The 17,184-nt window shown below is 46.7% G+C and overlaps 1 long non-coding RNA gene across 1 annotated transcript; it reads right to left on the bottom strand.

The window, feature by feature from the left end:
• Positions 1-13,638: 13,638 nt before the first annotated feature.
• LOC148224979 (uncharacterized) lies at positions 13,639-15,435 on the bottom strand. Its single transcript, XR_015802010.1, has 2 exons — positions 15,282-15,435; positions 13,639-14,895 (listed from the first exon to the last, which is right to left on the bottom strand). It is a non-coding gene; the product is annotated as an uncharacterized LOC148224979 (long non-coding RNA).
• Positions 15,436-17,184: the final 1,749 nt, after the last annotated feature.

Genomic DNA, 17,184 nt, shown 5'->3' with positions numbered 1-17,184 from the left:
TGTTTTCCAAACTTGCTAAATAAACTGCCTCACAGCACACCTTATCCTTCCTGTCCTTTCCCTCCAGGATGGACTAAAATGCCTCAAGCAGAGAACACGAAGACACCCAGGGCTCTGGGCTGTTCTTTCTGCCTCCTGGGCACCGTTAGGTTTTTAAGCAGCTCAGATCCTGAGCTATAGTGGTCGGTTCTGGAATCTTTATCTCGCTGCTGTTTCCCTCTGGGAGGCGTGCAGAGCACAGCTCATTAAGTGAGCGTTGGTTTCCGTGGACAAACCATCTGCTGGGGAATCATCATGCCTCTGTCTTGTTCCCTGTGCTACAAGGATTCCCTCTGATTTCATTGTTTCATTCCAGCCACCAGGAGTGTCTGCTGTGATGGATGGGGCAGAGGGCAGGAACCCCCTAACTCAGTTTCCGTCTCCAAGTTACTTTGGAATGTTCCCAGAAGTGCAGCAGAGAGGAACAAGCCCCAGTGGGGCAGTGGGGCACTCTGCTTTCCTCTCTCTCAGCTGGATTGAAAAGGTATTTATAGCTGATGTTCTTTAGGCACCACCAAATAGTTGTTAGGATTGAGAAATTCACCTTGAGCATCCTTGTTTCTTCGGTTTCCTGAGAAGAAGGAAGTTGTGTCATCTTCCTGACTTAGGCATGGGGGAGACTGGGATTTATCTCTGACCTGTGGACACCTACAGTTCCCCCATGCCTACCTATGCTAGACATTCCTTGCAAGAACACGGAGTGAAATGTGTATTTTTTGAGCTCTGTTCACCCAATCTGCTTCAGTTCTGCTTGAGGGTACGGTGAGCTGCATCAGCATTTCAGCTTGGACTCTCAAATGTTCTGAATGATGGTGCTGCCATCAGTGACTTGAATGCCTTCTCCTCAGGAAAATGTTTGAGCAAGGACTGTCACCCTGAATGAGAAATGCAAAGTATTCAGGGGCATTTGAGCTGGACAAGGCTGTTCTGGATCTCCTGGTGGAATGTGCTCTCAATGAGCAGTGCTGACCTTGGCAATGAGCAGCTGCCTGTGCCTTTGCCCTGCCAGGACCCTCAAGTGGCACGGGGGAGTGCTGGGGTGGCTGTGAGTGCTGCTGACAAGTGGCACAGGAATCTTACATCAATTTTCCTTACAGAGAAATCCACGTGTCCTGTTCCTGGGAGACACAATGCACACAGGGCTGCTCTCAGAAGGGCTGGGACCTGACAATCTCTCGAGGCACCAGGGAGCCCAGGTCTGTGGGAGTCTCCTGTCTGCCTTGGGGAAGGCAGAGCCATGTAGAAGCTGAGGGAAAATGCATCTTCCCTTCCCCTGAAGTCCTACGTGCTTTTCTTGTGACAGAGAGGGTCAGATGAATAATTCTGATTCCCCGCCCTGGAATCATTCATCTTTTGAACAAAACAGAACACAGGAGCAGGGTGCACTCTCACTCCGTGTGTTTCTACCAGGCAAGTCACCCTGTCTTCTCCCTCCTCTCCCTCTCCAGCCCATATCAGTCCCTCCACCACAGGGCAGAAAAGCAACTCTGCTCACAAACCTTCTGTCAGATAAAGCATCTGGTCTAAGGAAATCTCTCACCACCTCCATTGGCTCCATGCAGTGAGTGTCAGGGAGCTCACAGGCAGTGCTCTGCTCCCTGCACTCAGCAAGGCTGCTAAGGTTCTTACAGGACTAGGGATGGCCAGCACTCAGTCATTCCTGTTTCTGATCTCTCCACCCTCTCCCAGCACTTGGAGATACTCAAAACCCAAGTTACCAGATGCATTTTCCATGCATTCACTGGAGAAATGCTGTTTTCAAGCCCCACCTCCTCTGAGAACAAATGTACCACTTGATCTTTATCCAAAAATTAGGTGTTACAAACAAAGTCTAAAAAGAGAGGAAGGTGTGATATGGTTAAAGATGAGAATTAAGCTAATTTGGGTATTTCCAAAGTTGAAAATTCCCATCACATTTTGCTGTGGGATGTTCCCCATCACAGCTCCATACAAAGGCTGAACTCCAGTGCCAGATGAACTGTCTCCCTGTGCTTGCAACCTGAACTTAATCACAAACATAATTGTGGAAAGGACAAACAGCTTCAAATGAAGCTTTTCTTTAAAACCAAAACCAGAACTTCAGTGCTGTGGACAGAGAGATGATCTTGTATCAAAGGCCCAGGATTTAGGAGTTTTCATTTTGTTAGGGGATTTCTTGTGTGTCTGGGCACAAGACACTCATGTTAAAGCCTCAGAGCCTGTGATGTGGGACACATAAACAAGGAACAGCTTTTCATATCTTTTTTTTGCATACTTTCTGTATAGCAGGGGTGTTGTAGGAGGGCACAGCAACACCTTGAATGAGACCAGAGACCTGCTGCTGGTGGGATACTTGGGAAGTGCAGCTTCTCTCTCCCAGCTCTCACTTTGTGCAGTCAGGTCTGTCCCAAAGGGCTGTGTTGCAGCTGCAGGGTGCAGATTCTTCATCTTGGTGACCTGGTCCTTCTGTTTTCCTGGTGAGCTCTGGCACAGCTTTCTCCATTAAAACTAGACACTTGTGTCTTTAGTCTTGGGTCCCAAAGGTCTCATACCCAGTGAGAAGTCCTTGTACAGGAGGCACTTCATAAAGTACAGGGAATTAGCTGGGTGTGAGGAGAGAGAGAGAGAAATGAATACCAAATCCTCAATGTGTATGTAAATGTATATAACAAAGTGACAATATAACAAAAAGGGGTCACCACAATATTCTCTCACGCTCTTTGGGAAATAAATGACCTTTCAGCAGGCAGCTTTATATTAGCTGATTTCTTAGGTATGCAAGCTATCTAAAAACAGTTGCTCCCTAATCTGCTCTCATCAGCTCCAGGTTATGGGAGTTCATAAATCCATGTATGTTTGACGCTAATGGAAAATCTGCATCGTGACTCCCTGGGGTGACCCGAGTGTGTGACAGTAACAAGTGAGCTATGCATTGCTGGGTTTGCCCACAAAAAACACAAACTGGGAGGAATGAAACAGAGACAAAGGGAAGAGGTTGGTAAGATGGCAGCATTTGTATTTGTTCTGCCTGGAGCAACCTTCACTTCCCAGAACCAGACTCTGCTTTCAAAGTCCCCGTGGTCACCGAGGGACTCTCCTCGTTTGTTGCAATGCTCTGGCTGGGCAAGAAAGCATGATTTCAGCCAGCTGGAATGGCACAGACCTGAGGGGATGGGGAGTATTTGCTTTAATACATCTAATTTATCATCTTCTGCCCACAGCTGCAGGAGAGGGAGATACTGAGCAGATCAGTGCAGAAGCGCAATCAAAGTGGCAGATGAAGTGGGACACGATGCAGTTTGCTGTTCCCACAGACTGTGTGGAAAAAAGCTGTTTCCAAGGGTTCCAGTTTGGAAACTGTCTCCAGTCTGTCCCCAAACTCTGGCTCCAAATGGTTCAATAGGAATGTGAGGAAATCAGGGACCAGCAAGGAAAGGAGAGAGATTTTGCTTCTTTCAAATTTGTGATTTCGATCACAGCTTTATGTTGGGAAGCACAAGAACAGGGCATCCTTGTGGCACTCGGGTTACCAGAAAACGTAACCAACAGCAAGTTTTGTCAAACAAACGAGGTCCCCTGAGCAGAACCTGTGAGCTGCTTGGTTGTGTTTATGCAGAAAGCTGCCTGTTCTTTCAGGGCATGGGGGGAGAAAGCCCAAAAGGCTGCTGTGCCAGTTTAGTTTGTAAATGGTCAGACCAGGACAGCTGGAATAAGGGGCCAGTCAACATCCAGGCCAAAAAATAAAAACAAACAAACAAACATACAAAACCCAACAGAATGCTACAAACAGTAATCTTTTTACTAAATATTCATCTTTTCAGTGACTACAGACCCATTTGAAAAATTGTCTCTAAGAACTTCCTCAAAAAAAACCCCAATATTTTTCTGATGGGAACTGTGCTGGCCATCTGTGCCAACTGGCCACAAAGTGATACCAAATCACTTGGTGCTGCTTCCAGTGACTATTTCTCTTTAAGGTCGTTCAGTCCCCAAAAGATGATTGCCTCAAGTCCCCAGCCATCCAGTCCTGTGCAGGGGTGCTGAGGAGCAGTTTTTAAAATGCACAATGGACACAGATGTTTCCCATCTGCCAGCCATGCCATAAGGAACAGCATCCCACAGCTGGGGCCATCTGAAACGCCTCCCACACGCCCCAGAGCCGTGCCCAGCTCAGTCCCCCCCAGCAGGAGCCTGGGATGGAAACTGTCAACAGGTACCAGTGTCCGTGACATGAGACAGCTCACTGAGTGACAGGAAAACAGAAGTGGTGATGCAGAAGTAAGAAAAGCAGCACCTGGGTCACTCAGACTTACTTAGAAAGGTTTTATTGATTTTTTTTCCTTTTTTTTTTTTCTTTTACACAGGCACAAATGTTTAAAGCTAAAGTCTAAGAGGAGTCAGAGCTACTTCACACCCACCCAGTGCAGAAAGCACTGCTCTTAACACCCCAGTGTGTGTTTAGACTAGTATTTTATTAGAAAGGGGGAGTGGAGAGATGGGGAAGGGAACTAATGGCACCCTGGATGGAAGAGCTCCCATTAAGACCCCCTGCTGTATAAAGTGTTGAAACCGTGCTGGGCTGAGGGCTTCCTGAGCTGCTTCTATTAATACAACAGAAATAAATGGAGTTTTGGCTGGATGGTCTCAAAGGGCTGCATGGTCTTCAAGCAGAGGATTTCAAGCCTTTGTTAACAAAGAGCACAGTATATGCAGTTGGACTTATTTATTATTTAGCCACCTGTGGTACAAATGGCTGCACACCTCTCACCCCTGTGCTGGGGTTAAGAACTTACTTTGCTTCCTTCTGTGGATTGGGATTGCAGAGTTGCATTTCCCTCTCCCAAACTTATGCTGCCACTGTTGACATCCCTTTTTAATTTCTGCCTTTTTCTCTGCTCATGACTCCCCTGTTTTCTTTATTGTCTCCCCATTCCTCCTCCCTTTCCAGTACTTTTCACCCTCACATTGACCCTGTTGTCACAGAATAGCCAAACAAAGCCAGAATAAAATAAAATAAAATAAAATAAAATAAAATAAAATAAAATAAAATAAAATAAAATAAAATAAAGGAGAAAAAAGAAAATAAAATAGAATAGAATAAAATGAAATAATAAAATAAATTTGGGTAGTTTGTTGACTCCCAGCAAAATTCTCACAGCACCAAGAAGCCAGAAGAGAGCTGGGACATTTGCTTTGCAGCATTTGGGATTTTGCAAGAGCTCTCATGAATTGAACGCAAATTTTCTCCTAGTGGTTCGTGACCCAAGAATTGTAAGGAAAACAATGGCTGTCACTGATGCCAGTGTGTGTTCCTGGTCCATAACCTGAATGTCAAAGCAGCAGAGTTATGGGATAAAAGGCAAAATGGCACAGCTGACTGAAATTTCCTAAAGGGCAATAGACAAAAGTATGAGAATAAAAGAAGACTTTCTTCAGCATCAGAGAAATTCTGATTGGAACTATCTCAGCTTAGAGGCTCTTGTAGAGGGACAACAGCAATATTCTATTTCTTTCTTTCTTTCTTTCTTTCTTTCTTTCTTTCTTTCTTTCTTTCTTTCTTTCTTTCTTTCTTTCTTTCTTTCTTTCTTTCTTTCTTTCTTTCTTTCTTTCTTTCTTTCTTTCTTTCTTTCTTTCTTTCTTTCTTTCTTTCTTTCTTTCTTTCTTTCTTCCTTTTCCTTTTCCTTTTCCCTTCCTTCCTTCCTTCCTTCCTTCCTTCCTTCCTTCCTTCCTTCCTTCCTTCCTTCCTTCCTTCCTTCCTTCCTTCCTTCCTTCCTTCCTTCCTTCCTTCCTTCCTTCCTTCCTTCCTTCCTTCCTTCCTTCCTTCCTTCCTTCCTTCCTTCCTTCCTTCCTTCCTTCCTTCCTTCCTTCCTTCCTTCCTTCCTTCCTTCCTTCCTTCCTTCCTTTCCTTTCCTTTCCTTTCCTTTCCTTTCCTTTCCTTTCCTTTCCTTTCCTTTCCTTTCCTTTCCTTTCCTTTCCTTTCCTTTCCTTTCCTTTCCTTTCCTTTCCTTTCCTTTCCTTTCCTTTCCTTTCCTTTCCTTTCCTTTCCTTTCCTTTCCTTTCCTTTCCTTTCCTTTCCTTTCCTTTCCTTTCCTTTCTTCTCTTTCTTCTCTTTCTTCCTTCTCTTCCTTTTCTATTAAGAAAAGGTATTAAAAGTCACATCTGGTCCCCTTTGCCTGGTTGCTTTCCTTTTCTGTGTTGGTTCTTTCCATTTGGAATCTGGAAGTAAAATCTGTCCCAGGAAAATCCTTCCCAGCAATGGAACTGAGATGGGCTTTTCATTTTCAGGACATCCATCCTTATTTTATTGATAAATTTTGATGCACAACTGAAACTAGCTTGGCTTCTTGATTTCAGCGCAGCCTGGCCAACTCAGCATCCCAAGAACATGAAATGAATACATTGAACAAACCCTGTGTTTAAAAAGCTCTCTTTTGTTCTCTAAACCCCCAACCACAAAAAGCAGGACACAAAAAACTCAGAGAGATGTGGGACAAAAGGAGGATGGTCTCTTCGGAGCCTGTGGCCTGTGAGCCCACAAAGTCCAGGCATTTGTCTCCTCCCTGGAAGACATCATTCCCACATGGGGTCTGGATCAATCTTAATCACACACCAACCTGCCAGATGTTCCCTCCAAAGTGACAGCTGGCTTTAAGCACGTTGTCTTTGTTCTCCTTTGCCCTCATCCCTCACAGACGCCCATCACAGAGGGGGACATTTGCTGTGTCTCTGCTGGTCAGGGAAAGCCCTTCCCACTCTGAACTTTGGGATTGAGCCCAGGCACTGTGTCACAAGCCCAGTGGATGCCCAGCGGCCTCCCAGTCCCTCCTTTTCACAGCTCATGGCACTGGTGGCTCCTGTCAGGGACCCAGTGATTGGAGGTGCCTGCCTGTCTCTGACACAGAAGGATGTGGTGGCAATGGAGGGATAAGTGGTCAAAAGCAAATATGCTGGTGCTCCTCCAACAACATCTGGAAATGAATGCAACCATTTTAACTTCATCACAGGCCCCAGGGGAGTGCACAGATGGGCTTGGGACAGAAGAGAGGTGAGAGAGCTGGTATGAGGAGTTAGAGACAGAGGAAAGGGCGTTTCTTGGTTAAGATTTTCATTAAAATATGAAAGATATTCAATTAAAGATATTAAAGATAACTCCTTATCCTGCAAAATCTTCCCACAGACGCTGTAAACCATAGCCCAGTTGCTTTAGTAGGGAAGGCAAGACTGTGTCATGGCTGACAGCTTAATACATTGCCGTGGGTATTTTGTAAATCACAAATGTTTAGCTTTTTCCTCAACATTTCCTCATTCATTGAAAGCATTTTTCCATGTCTGTGGTCTGCTGCAAGCTAATGGAAGTTGTACTCTGGGTATGCTGCAGGATCTGTGGTTCATTTGAGTGCTTTCACAGATTTCTTTAATCTGTCCAAAATTGCAGGTTTCAAGTAACTCCTAGTATTTGAGCCAGACGCCTCCAATTAACTCTGCTCCTTTAGCTGAATGTACCAGGGAGGCCCAAGGCATTAAAACCAGTTGCAAGAAGAAACCTACCCAGAATAAATACAGTTACAACCTAAGCTTATTGTTCACAATGGGATAACTCACACAATTAAAGAGCTTTTATTTTGTCAAGAAAATAGACAAGAGGCAGGGGGGAATTGGAAGAAAATTGAAAGCCACACACGGTGCCTGCCTCAATTTCCTCCAGCAGCCCAGCACTGCTCAGTGCCCATCCTCATCCTCTGTGTTCCCTGTGAGACACCCAGGGGTCAGGGACTATAACCGTGGTGGTGTTTTGCACCACTCAGTTAGTGGTTTGTCTCAGTCTCTTCTGTCTTCACTCAGATCCAGGATTAAAAAACATGAAGGAAACGAATTTTCTCGTGTTCAGGCGTGGTTGTTTATTAAATCTTATCAAAAGTACAGAAAGTTCAGCAACACTTCCAGATACCAGCTAGAAGCGAGGAAAATGGAGGTGAATCCAGCTGCTACAAGATCTTTTAAAGCTAAATAGTCCAATAAAGAACCAACACCTATATCATTTATACTTTTAACCCAATAACTAAATTCCCATGACCCTCAGTGTGGCACTGACTGACCAACCAGAAACTACTGCCTGAAACCATGAAGAAGAAGGAAGATCACTAAAAGGAGACACCACCCAAAATCCTCCATCTTGTCCCATACCTGTTGGATCCCAGAACCCTCTTTTTGAGCTTTCTGTGCTTTCTGGCACTGACTCCCATCCTGGATCAAAACAAAGTAAAGACAAATTTACAGATGTCACTCCAAATCATGTGTACAAAAATATGACATCTTGGTGCAATTTCACTACAGTTTCACACACTGTACCAAATCATATCCCTTTGCAGTTACCATGGGGGATCTTTCTCATTTGTGGAGATAGAGTTTGGCCTGCCATTCCATCAGACATCAAAGGCAGTCCATGCAACATTGGGAGACTTACTTTGCTAATGCCTCATGTAAAAATGATTGAAGGGCACAAACGTAGAGAAAAAAGGTCCATTGATGAATATAAACCTGATTGTGATGACAACTTTAGATCATGGAATTTTGGAAGAAGATTTGCAGCAGCACTTTTTAGCTACCTGCTAGAAGTGAGAAAAAATGGAGGAAGATCCAGCTGCTACAAGGTGTCTTAAAGCTAAACAGTCCAATAGAGAATTAACACCTATATTATTTATCCTTTTAACCCAATAACTAACTTCTTGTGACCCTCAGTGCAGCACTGACTGTTCAATCAAAAACTACTGCCTGAAACCATGAAGAAGAAGGAAGATGAACACTGAAGGGAGACACCACCCAAAATCATTTATCTTGTCCCATACCTATTACTGTATTATAAAAACCTACATTATGAAAACCTCAAATTTAACACCCTTTACCATGTGAAAACACACACTTTTATTAAACTACACACCTGTGATTTTAACTCCATCACTCAAATTTGGAAGCCTTCTCCAAGGCCTCAGGTCAAAAGCAGTGTTCTCCTGGGGGTCAGTGCCAGAAAGCACCGAAAGCTCAAAACCCCAGGTTTGTGGGATCCAACAAGGGATGTGAGGTGGCATCACCTCAAACACTGACCCAGACTTCAGCTGGGGGCTGAATCCCCGCTTGTGCTGCTGCTGTAGGATTTGGGACAGCATTCCCAGCCCAGCTGGCGTGCCCAGCACCTGCCTGGGTCAAGGACACGCTGTTCTCGCTGGGGAGATAAACACGGTGCTTATCGCCTTCCCCAGCTCCCTGGAAATCCGGACACCTGCCCCAGCACAGCCCCAGGGCTCTGGCAAACACAAAGGGTTTCTGTGGGCACACCTCGAGGGGTGATGCTGGAGGGTGGCGTGCAGGGGGAGACCTGGAAATTGCAGGGTTTTAGTAAAGATGTGTTTCCAAGCCAGGCTGGTTCATCTGGCTGGTGGTTTTGTGGGCACACAGCAGCTCTGGGCTGAGCCAGCCCTCCAGCTCTGAGGTGAAAGTTAAAGAGGAGAGTTGGAAAAGAGAGAAGAGAAGAGAAGAGAAGAGAAGAGAAGAGAAGAGAAGAGAAGAGAAGAGAAGAGAAGAGAAGAGAAGAGAAGAGAAGAGAAAGAAGAGAAGAGGAGAAAGAAAAAAGAAAAGAAAAAAGAAAAGAAAAGAAAAGAAAAGAAAAGAAAAGAAAAGAAAAGAAAAGGAAAGGAAAAGAAAAGAAAAGAAAAGAAAAGAAAAGAAAAGAAAAGAAAAGAAAAGAAAAGAAAAGAAAAGAAAAGAAAAGAAAAGAAAAGAAAAGAAAAGAAAAGAAAAGAAAAGAAAAGAAAAGAAAAGAAAAGAAAAGAAAAGAAAAGAAAAGAAAAGAAAAGAAAAGAAAAACAAACTAGAAGAATTGCAGGAATGAAAGCTTAAGTAAAAACTGCACATTTTGTCACTTTGTCCCTGCACTGTTGTGTCCTCCCTTTTGGTTAAATTGGGAACTGCTTATCACAGCAATACCCAGTGTTGGCATCACAGCCTGGGATGGAATTGCAGCCCTTGCATTAGGTTTGTGAGTCAGCTGGTGGAATGGCAAATACAAAACATTAGTGTATATATGCAATTTCTTTTTTCAATTTTCTTTCAGATTTTGGATACTTTATGTGTTGGATGACCCTTTTCCTTCATACTCTCTATAGGGGAAAAAAATCCCATAGACACACGAGTCAGTCTTCTGCCACTGTCTGAATCAAGAGCTGTTGCTCCTTTTTCTAACTTTAAGCAGAAATGTAACTTCCAATAAAGGCTCTGAAATTACAGTCCTGCAGATGAAAGTCTTTGTGCTTCCACAGAAGGGTTTTGTCAGGGTGGAAGCTGCACCCACCAGAGAAGTCTTTGCTCTTGCTCCAGGCTGACCTGATGTGCAGCTCTGTCCCAATGGGGTTATTTCTCTGTGCTCATTTATTTGCCCAGACAACTTTCAAGGGCACCCCATGCAGAAGGAGAGTGACTTTCCCATTGCAGGCAGATGTCCTGTGAGATTCTTGCCAGCAACACAGACCCAGCAGGAGGAGCAGCCTGGAGAAGCCACTTTTTTGGCTGCACATGAGCCATACTTATCCTTTTCCCCATGGAAAGGGAATTGCATACTTGCTGGTGCCTTCACTGATCTAAGCCCTGAGGTCAGCACCATGTGCATGTGAATCCAGGCTGGCAAGCCCAGAGAGGAGAAAATACCTCAAATTCTAGACTCTGAAAGCCCTAGGTCTTTAGCTCTGTGCCACCCAGGGTTACTTTTAAGGAGTCACATCCCAACCTCCCATCAAGCAGGGAGGCAGCAGGCCAGCCTGAAAGGCTCAGCAGCTTTTCTCCTGCCCCACTCTGATGATTTTACCTTCAGGGTTGTGCCAGAGAGATGTCTACTCAAGGAAGGTGTGCTGGGGCTGAAACTTCTCTGCTTCTCCTGCACCAAGACCTCAGCACCTACACATTCTTCCCTGCCTCTTGCAAACCTCTCTCCCTCCATGCCCAATCCCTTTCTCCAGTCCCTCAGCTTCTCAGCCTTTCCCTTCCCAGCACAGCTGGTTGCTCCCAATGGAAACCCAAAGGGATACAGAGTGTGGGGCAATTTCAGATTGAACCTTTCACTTCTGGTGAAGAACAGATGTAGCAGAAAATCCGTGATGGAAAGAGCCAAGGAAGCAGCCAGAGGCCAAACTCTGCTTGCTAAGGGAAGGACAGCTGAACTCTGCCAGCTGGGACTGAGGAGGAAAGACCACACGAGCTGGCAAACCAGAGGACAAACAGCAAGCACCAGAGCTGGAGAGAGGGGAAGGAAGGGATTTCACCTTCTGAAACGCTCTCAGACCTCTTCACAGTTCTTAGGAACTGACTGACTTTCAGAGGGCAAAGAAGAGATCCCAATGCTTGCAGCAGCTCTTCCAGAATCAGCAATTCTTCCAGGTTGTCTCTCTCCCTTCATCTTTCTTCTTCCTTTCTACTCTTTTTCCTCCAAGATTAGACATGTACAGCTGCCAGTCCAGGTTGTTCAGGGAATAGTTTTGCTGCCTGTGACTGGAGATGGGAATAAATGGACAACCCAGCAAAGGTCAGGGCAAGCACTGCCATCCAACCTGGCCTTGAACATTTCCAGGGATGGGGCATCTTGTGCCCTTAAGAGAGAAATCAGCATCATGGAGGCAAATGTTTCAAAACTGCAGCACAAATTCTGAGCAGTCTGAGCATTTTTGAAATGTCAGAGGGAAAAAAGGAGACAGACGAAATCCAAAGCCACTTAGGGAGAGCTAAAATGCTTGGTAGGAAGCTGTGGTTGTTGGCTCAGCGGTCCTGAAATGCCACATTATCTGCCCTGAGCCCACTCCAGTTTCAGGCGAGGAGCCTGTGTGCAGACACTGACCCTGGGAGCAGCTGTTTGCTGCCAAGCAGGAACTTTCCACTTTCCAAGCCTAAATTCAAATTGCTTATGGAAAAAAAAGTAATGCCCCAGCTCAGCAAGGAGCTCAGCCACCCATGAGAGGTGACAACAGTTGAGCTTTGGGCTTTGTCTGGTACTAGAGGAGGCTAAAACTCTGTCCTTGCAGGCATCTATTGCTGCTGGAGGAGGGTGAAAAGCCAGCAGAAGCAACAAAAAGGGAGAGCTGTCTGAGAGAATTAGCTCAGAAAAAGACAACTAAATAAAGGTAGGTAGGTAGGTAGGTGTACATATATATGGGCACGTATATAAATGAAGGAATTTTATTCAAAGTCCTCAAATCCATGCCCAGACTTGGCATGGCTTTCCCAGGACAGCAGCAGCCATCTCCCTGTGGGGTGTGGGTAAGCAGGGCAGCCCTGTCCCACCACGCTGGTCCCCCAGAGGTGGGACAGGTGATTTATGAGGGGCTTTTCGGTGTAAATTCACGATGGAGTGCCATCTGCTGGGCTCATGCAGGGCTCTTCTGGCACAGGAGAACAAGAAAGTGAAGAGAAACCCCAGAGAAATGGGCTTGGACATCAAACTTCCCTGAGATCCTTCCCCAGGGAGCTGCCAGGGAGCAGCCACAGCCAGGCTGGCTCACCTTGCAGCTCAGCACAGCCTCTCCAAAATGCTTCATGGAAACGTTCACTGGTTCCCAACAACTCCCAAACCACCTGGGAGAATTTCTGGGGAGTGGATCCGAGCCAAAATCAAGCTAGGGACCATCGTGGTTGTGTGGATATACCAGCAGCAGCACTGCCTGGGGATATGCCATGGCAGTAATCCATTTGCTAACACAGATATTTTCTTTGGTTGACATGCATGTGATGGACCAGGCCCGTGCCAGGGAGGAGGATGAGCAGGTTTCATATCTTGCCACCTTAATTATCAGCGTGGAACATTTTTGAACCACAAATCACATCTGGGGGTATCTGCTTCTGTCCAGCATCTACTCAGGGAGTTTGTCCCCTAAATGTGCAGGCACCCCAGCTGACTGCCTGCAGCAGGCTGTGTGAGTCCCTCCTGTTTAAAGTCTCTAAAGGGAAAACCACCTCCCTTTGAGGCATCCCTGCCTGCTGCATCTCCTCTGATTCATCACAGATGGTGGCAGTTACTGAAACCTGAATCACACTTGCATTGTGCTAACCCACCTCTGATTGCAGTGTGAGCCAGGAACACAAAAGGAGGAGAGAAAGGAGCAGGAGAGAGCGGGAAGCAAACTGCAAATTAAAGGCAAATCACAAGGTTGGTTTAGGCTGCTGTGTAAATGAGGGTGGCTCAACTTTCTGCTGTGCTGGCAAACTGAGAGGCCATCATAGTGCCAAAGATCTTCAGGATAGCAGCTATAAGATCCTTGCTTTTTGTCCTGTTAGGGATCCACCAGCCTCGTGCATTTCTGTGCTTCTGTTCCCACCACTGAGGAGCCTGGGAACCAAAGGAAAAATATACAGGTCCAAACTTTGTCAAGGGCTCTCAGAAAATGGTTATGAAAAGGCTGAATCTAAATCCATAAATGCTTTACCAGCATTCAGTAACCACTAATTCTAGTTTCTCCCTGAAATACGTCAAAAGTAAGCTTCTTCTCCATCAATCGTCTCCTAAAATTAAGAAAGAGACCTTGACAGCAAAGAATTGTTAAACTGAACAAGCAAAAAGCAACACGTCCTTCAGAACAAAGCACATACTTTCCTGACTGTAGGGTTTTATTCATGTGCTTCCAGCTCACTCCAAGCACAAACTTATCACCCTCGTTTTCGTGTGCCAAATCAATAACAGCTTGTGCGGGGATTGCGGAATGCAACATCTGAAAGCCTCTCACACACTTTGCTGAAGTAAAGGACTGATAATAATTAACAGCTGCCAAGGACATTCAGCCTTGTTGAGTGATTGTTAGCATGGTTTTCCCCTGGACACAGTTTAGACTGAGCCTTTCCAATTTTCCTGGACAGTGTATGCAGAACAGGAGATTTTTCTGCGTTTTTGTGGACAATGCCTGGCAGAAGTTGAAGAGAACATCCCATGAAGCCCTTGGACTGAAAGACTCGCTAAGAACTGGGTCTGCACCTCTTCTGAAATCTTTTCCCCAGTTGCACTAGGGAGGCAGAGCTTTCCCACCCATAAGGACATCCAGGCTTTGGGTAGGTGAAGTAGCTCTGGACAGGCTTTCAGGTCACAGGGGAGTATCAAAACACTGTGTGCCAGAGGCTGAAGGATTTGTTCCAGATGGTTTCTGCTTCTTGCTCTCGTTATTCAACTGCTCTGAGAGGGTTAGAAACCTTAGGAATTACGCCTGGATCGTAAGCTGCCTTTATTCCACAGTCATTCTGGAGCTGATCCTAAAAGCGATGCTTTTGGGAGCAACAAGTCTAATAACATCACACAGCACAGTAGCTGAAGGAAGCAAGAGAGCTGAAGTTCTGCTCCTGGCTCGGCAGCTGACTTTTGTCAGCTCCTCTCAGACCAGAGGAGGCAAATTTCTGAAACCTCCCTAGTTTTAATTTTTTCCTCGGGCCATCTGGAGCCAGGAGAGCTGCAGAGTCAGGGGACACAAAGCCCCTCAAAGGCAGCAGTCTCACAGAAGAACGATAAGCTGGCAGGAAGCCAGGAAAAATAAATGGCCCTGTCTCCAAATGCCTCTCAGGTAAATCTGGGGTCTTTAACATTTCTCAGCAGGCAGGTGTTTTCACTTCATCACTTCAGCTTCAGCTGCTGCTTCAATTTTTCATCAGAAATGCTTGTGACAGCACGGGACACACCTCAGTGGGATGCAGGACAGAGCAGTGCTCCAGCAGCTGCCATTTTCCTTGTGGTTTTCTCCCTTTCATGAGGCACAGGTGCTCCTTTGGAGGTGCCAGTGCTTATGTTTGGGCAGCTGGAGGAAGGACCTTCAACGAGATTGCATTCCTTGGTTTTCCCAGAGTTGTGTGGTCAACCCTAGGCTGTAGGATGAAGATAAGGGATCAGACCAAGTTCTGGCTAAGTGTGATCAACAAGGAAGCTGTAATGGGAAATGCACACCCAGCAGCCAGGGGATGCTGGCAGGATGCAACAACTCTAGTCCTTGGATGAGTTACTGCTAAAGAAAGCTGCTTATAGCAGGGCCCAATCTGCTTTTTATTCCCAGCAGTCAGGGAGACCAAAATCCAGACTACACAAATGCAATTTAGTCCATTAGCAGACATCAGAGAAGCTACCTGCCTTGACAAAACCCAGCTGTGTTTCTAATTAAGCAGGGATGCCTCAGAGTGTCTGTTCTAGCCACTGTGGCCACAATCCCAAATCCCCACAACAAATTACCTCCCCTCCTCCCTGCTAACAGATTTACCTGTTTATCTATCACTGTTTGCCAAATGCTGGAGCACATCCTCACACAGAGGTGTTATTGGAGCCATCACCTGAGATTTGTTTGAGCAGGGCTTGTGGGTTTTGGTTCCTCGACGTAAGAGTCCACTTAGAGCCTGAAGGGCAGGAGTTTCTTTCTAAGGGTAAACAAAAGAGGTCAGTGGGAGTTCAGGCATCCCTCTCTTTCTATCTCTTTGCTGTTCGTGGTACCAGCAGCTAAAGAGACGTCCCTTTGCTCCTAATTCACAGGCAGGCAGGTGCTCTTGCAAATTGGCTGAGGCAGGTGTTTGATCCAGGGCTGCAAACGAAAGTTGCTTTACCTTAGCTGGATCAGCCTGCTTGTTTGTGCTATAACTGAAGCACTAATACATAATACCCAGGCTGGAGCTAAAGCAGCTCGTGTGGGCATGAGCCACAGCAGCAGGGAGCTCACTGCCAAGCCCTCTGCCAAGCCAGGGAGTGCTCAAGTGGTCAGTCCTGCTGGGCTCCCTGCTCCCCACGTCCCATCCATGCACCTGCTCTTGGTTTTCTTCATGAGCAATGAAACAACAGCACATTTCCCTCCTGGCTGCTTTTTGAAACCCCTCTCCTTGTTCCCATCCTGCCACCTCAGTCGTGTGTGACAGCTCCAGGGAAGTGGTGTCTGACCTTCAGGCTCACACAGCCAGTGGTGCAGGGCAATTGCTCTGTGAGGGGGAGCGAAAGAGGAGTAAAAGGAAAGGAAATTCTCATCTGCTCAGTCTCAGGTGCATAAGTGCTGTGAAAGAGTAAAATGACGTTTCCAAGGTTCCAAAACCCAGCTTGGACCTGGGTGGCAACTGATCTGCAGGAGATGTGGTGACAGTCCTTTTCCTTTCTGCTCAGTTTAAAAATAAGCATTCTTGCTGCTGCAGTGGCAGCACTGGTCAGGGATCATTGCTTCCCAGCTGTCCAGTTTCACCCTTGCTGGCAGGCAGAGGGATAATCCTGCTGTCATCTGTCCTGCCAGCACCTCTCCTCCTGACATGGTGGAGCTCCCTGCCCGTCCTGGGGTGCTCGTGACCCTTCCACCAGAGCCCAGAGGGAAGAGTGGAGTGAGTGCCCTGCCAGAACTGATGCAGGGTCCCTGGGCTCCATGTTAACTGGGAGGTGGCTGTTTGCAGCTTTGGCTGCAGGGATGGCTGGGTTGGAGTGGCCTCCAGGTAGGGTTGAGCCCTGCATCCCTGCTCCATGGCTTCTCACAGAGGGAAAGGGGAGCAGCTGGTTGCTGCCCACTAGGCCAAGCACAGACAGCAGGGACAGCTTGGGAGGAGACCTAGCATGGGTTTGAGCTTGGCTGAGGTTTGGCATGAGTGCCTTCAAGGGAGAGCCATGTGCTGCTGCAGGCAGTGGTGGAGCTGGCCGCAGGAGATGGGAGGATGGCATCTCCCTCCAATAATGGCACAGGTCTGTCATCACAGTCACAGGCACACCTGAGGGACTAAGGATGCTGACTCACAGGTAGAACATGGAGCACCAGCAAACCGGGATTTCTTCCTCTCTGTGCAGGAGGGAAAACATCCCTTTATTCACAGGTGCCTCAGCTTGGAAGCCCAGAGGCACAAAGGATTTGGAGTCTGCAGGAGATGAAGGGGGGCTGGATAGGAAAGATCAGAGCAGCAGGGACATGGACTGGCTCTTGGGAAAGGAGACAGAGCAGGCAGGAGGAGCTCCTGGCATGACTTGGAGTGGGTGGGAGTGCTGACTGCAGGAGGCTGGGGGCACAGGGGGGACTGTGGGGACACTGGATGAGGAGATAGGCACGAGGATGAGGAAATTGCAAGCAGGGCACAGTGAGGGACTTTAAGCAAGGGGTGGGACCAGGAAAGGGGAAAGGTTGAGCGCAGAGAAGGACAAAGACTGTGCAG

This window comes from Sturnus vulgaris, chromosome 2 (genome assembly GCF_052056855.1).
Source record: "Sturnus vulgaris isolate bStuVul1 chromosome 2, bStuVul1.hap1, whole genome shotgun sequence".
NCBI classification, from domain to species: Eukaryota; Metazoa; Chordata; class Aves; order Passeriformes; family Sturnidae; genus Sturnus; species Sturnus vulgaris.
This window is presented reverse-complemented; position numbering and strand designations above follow the sequence as displayed.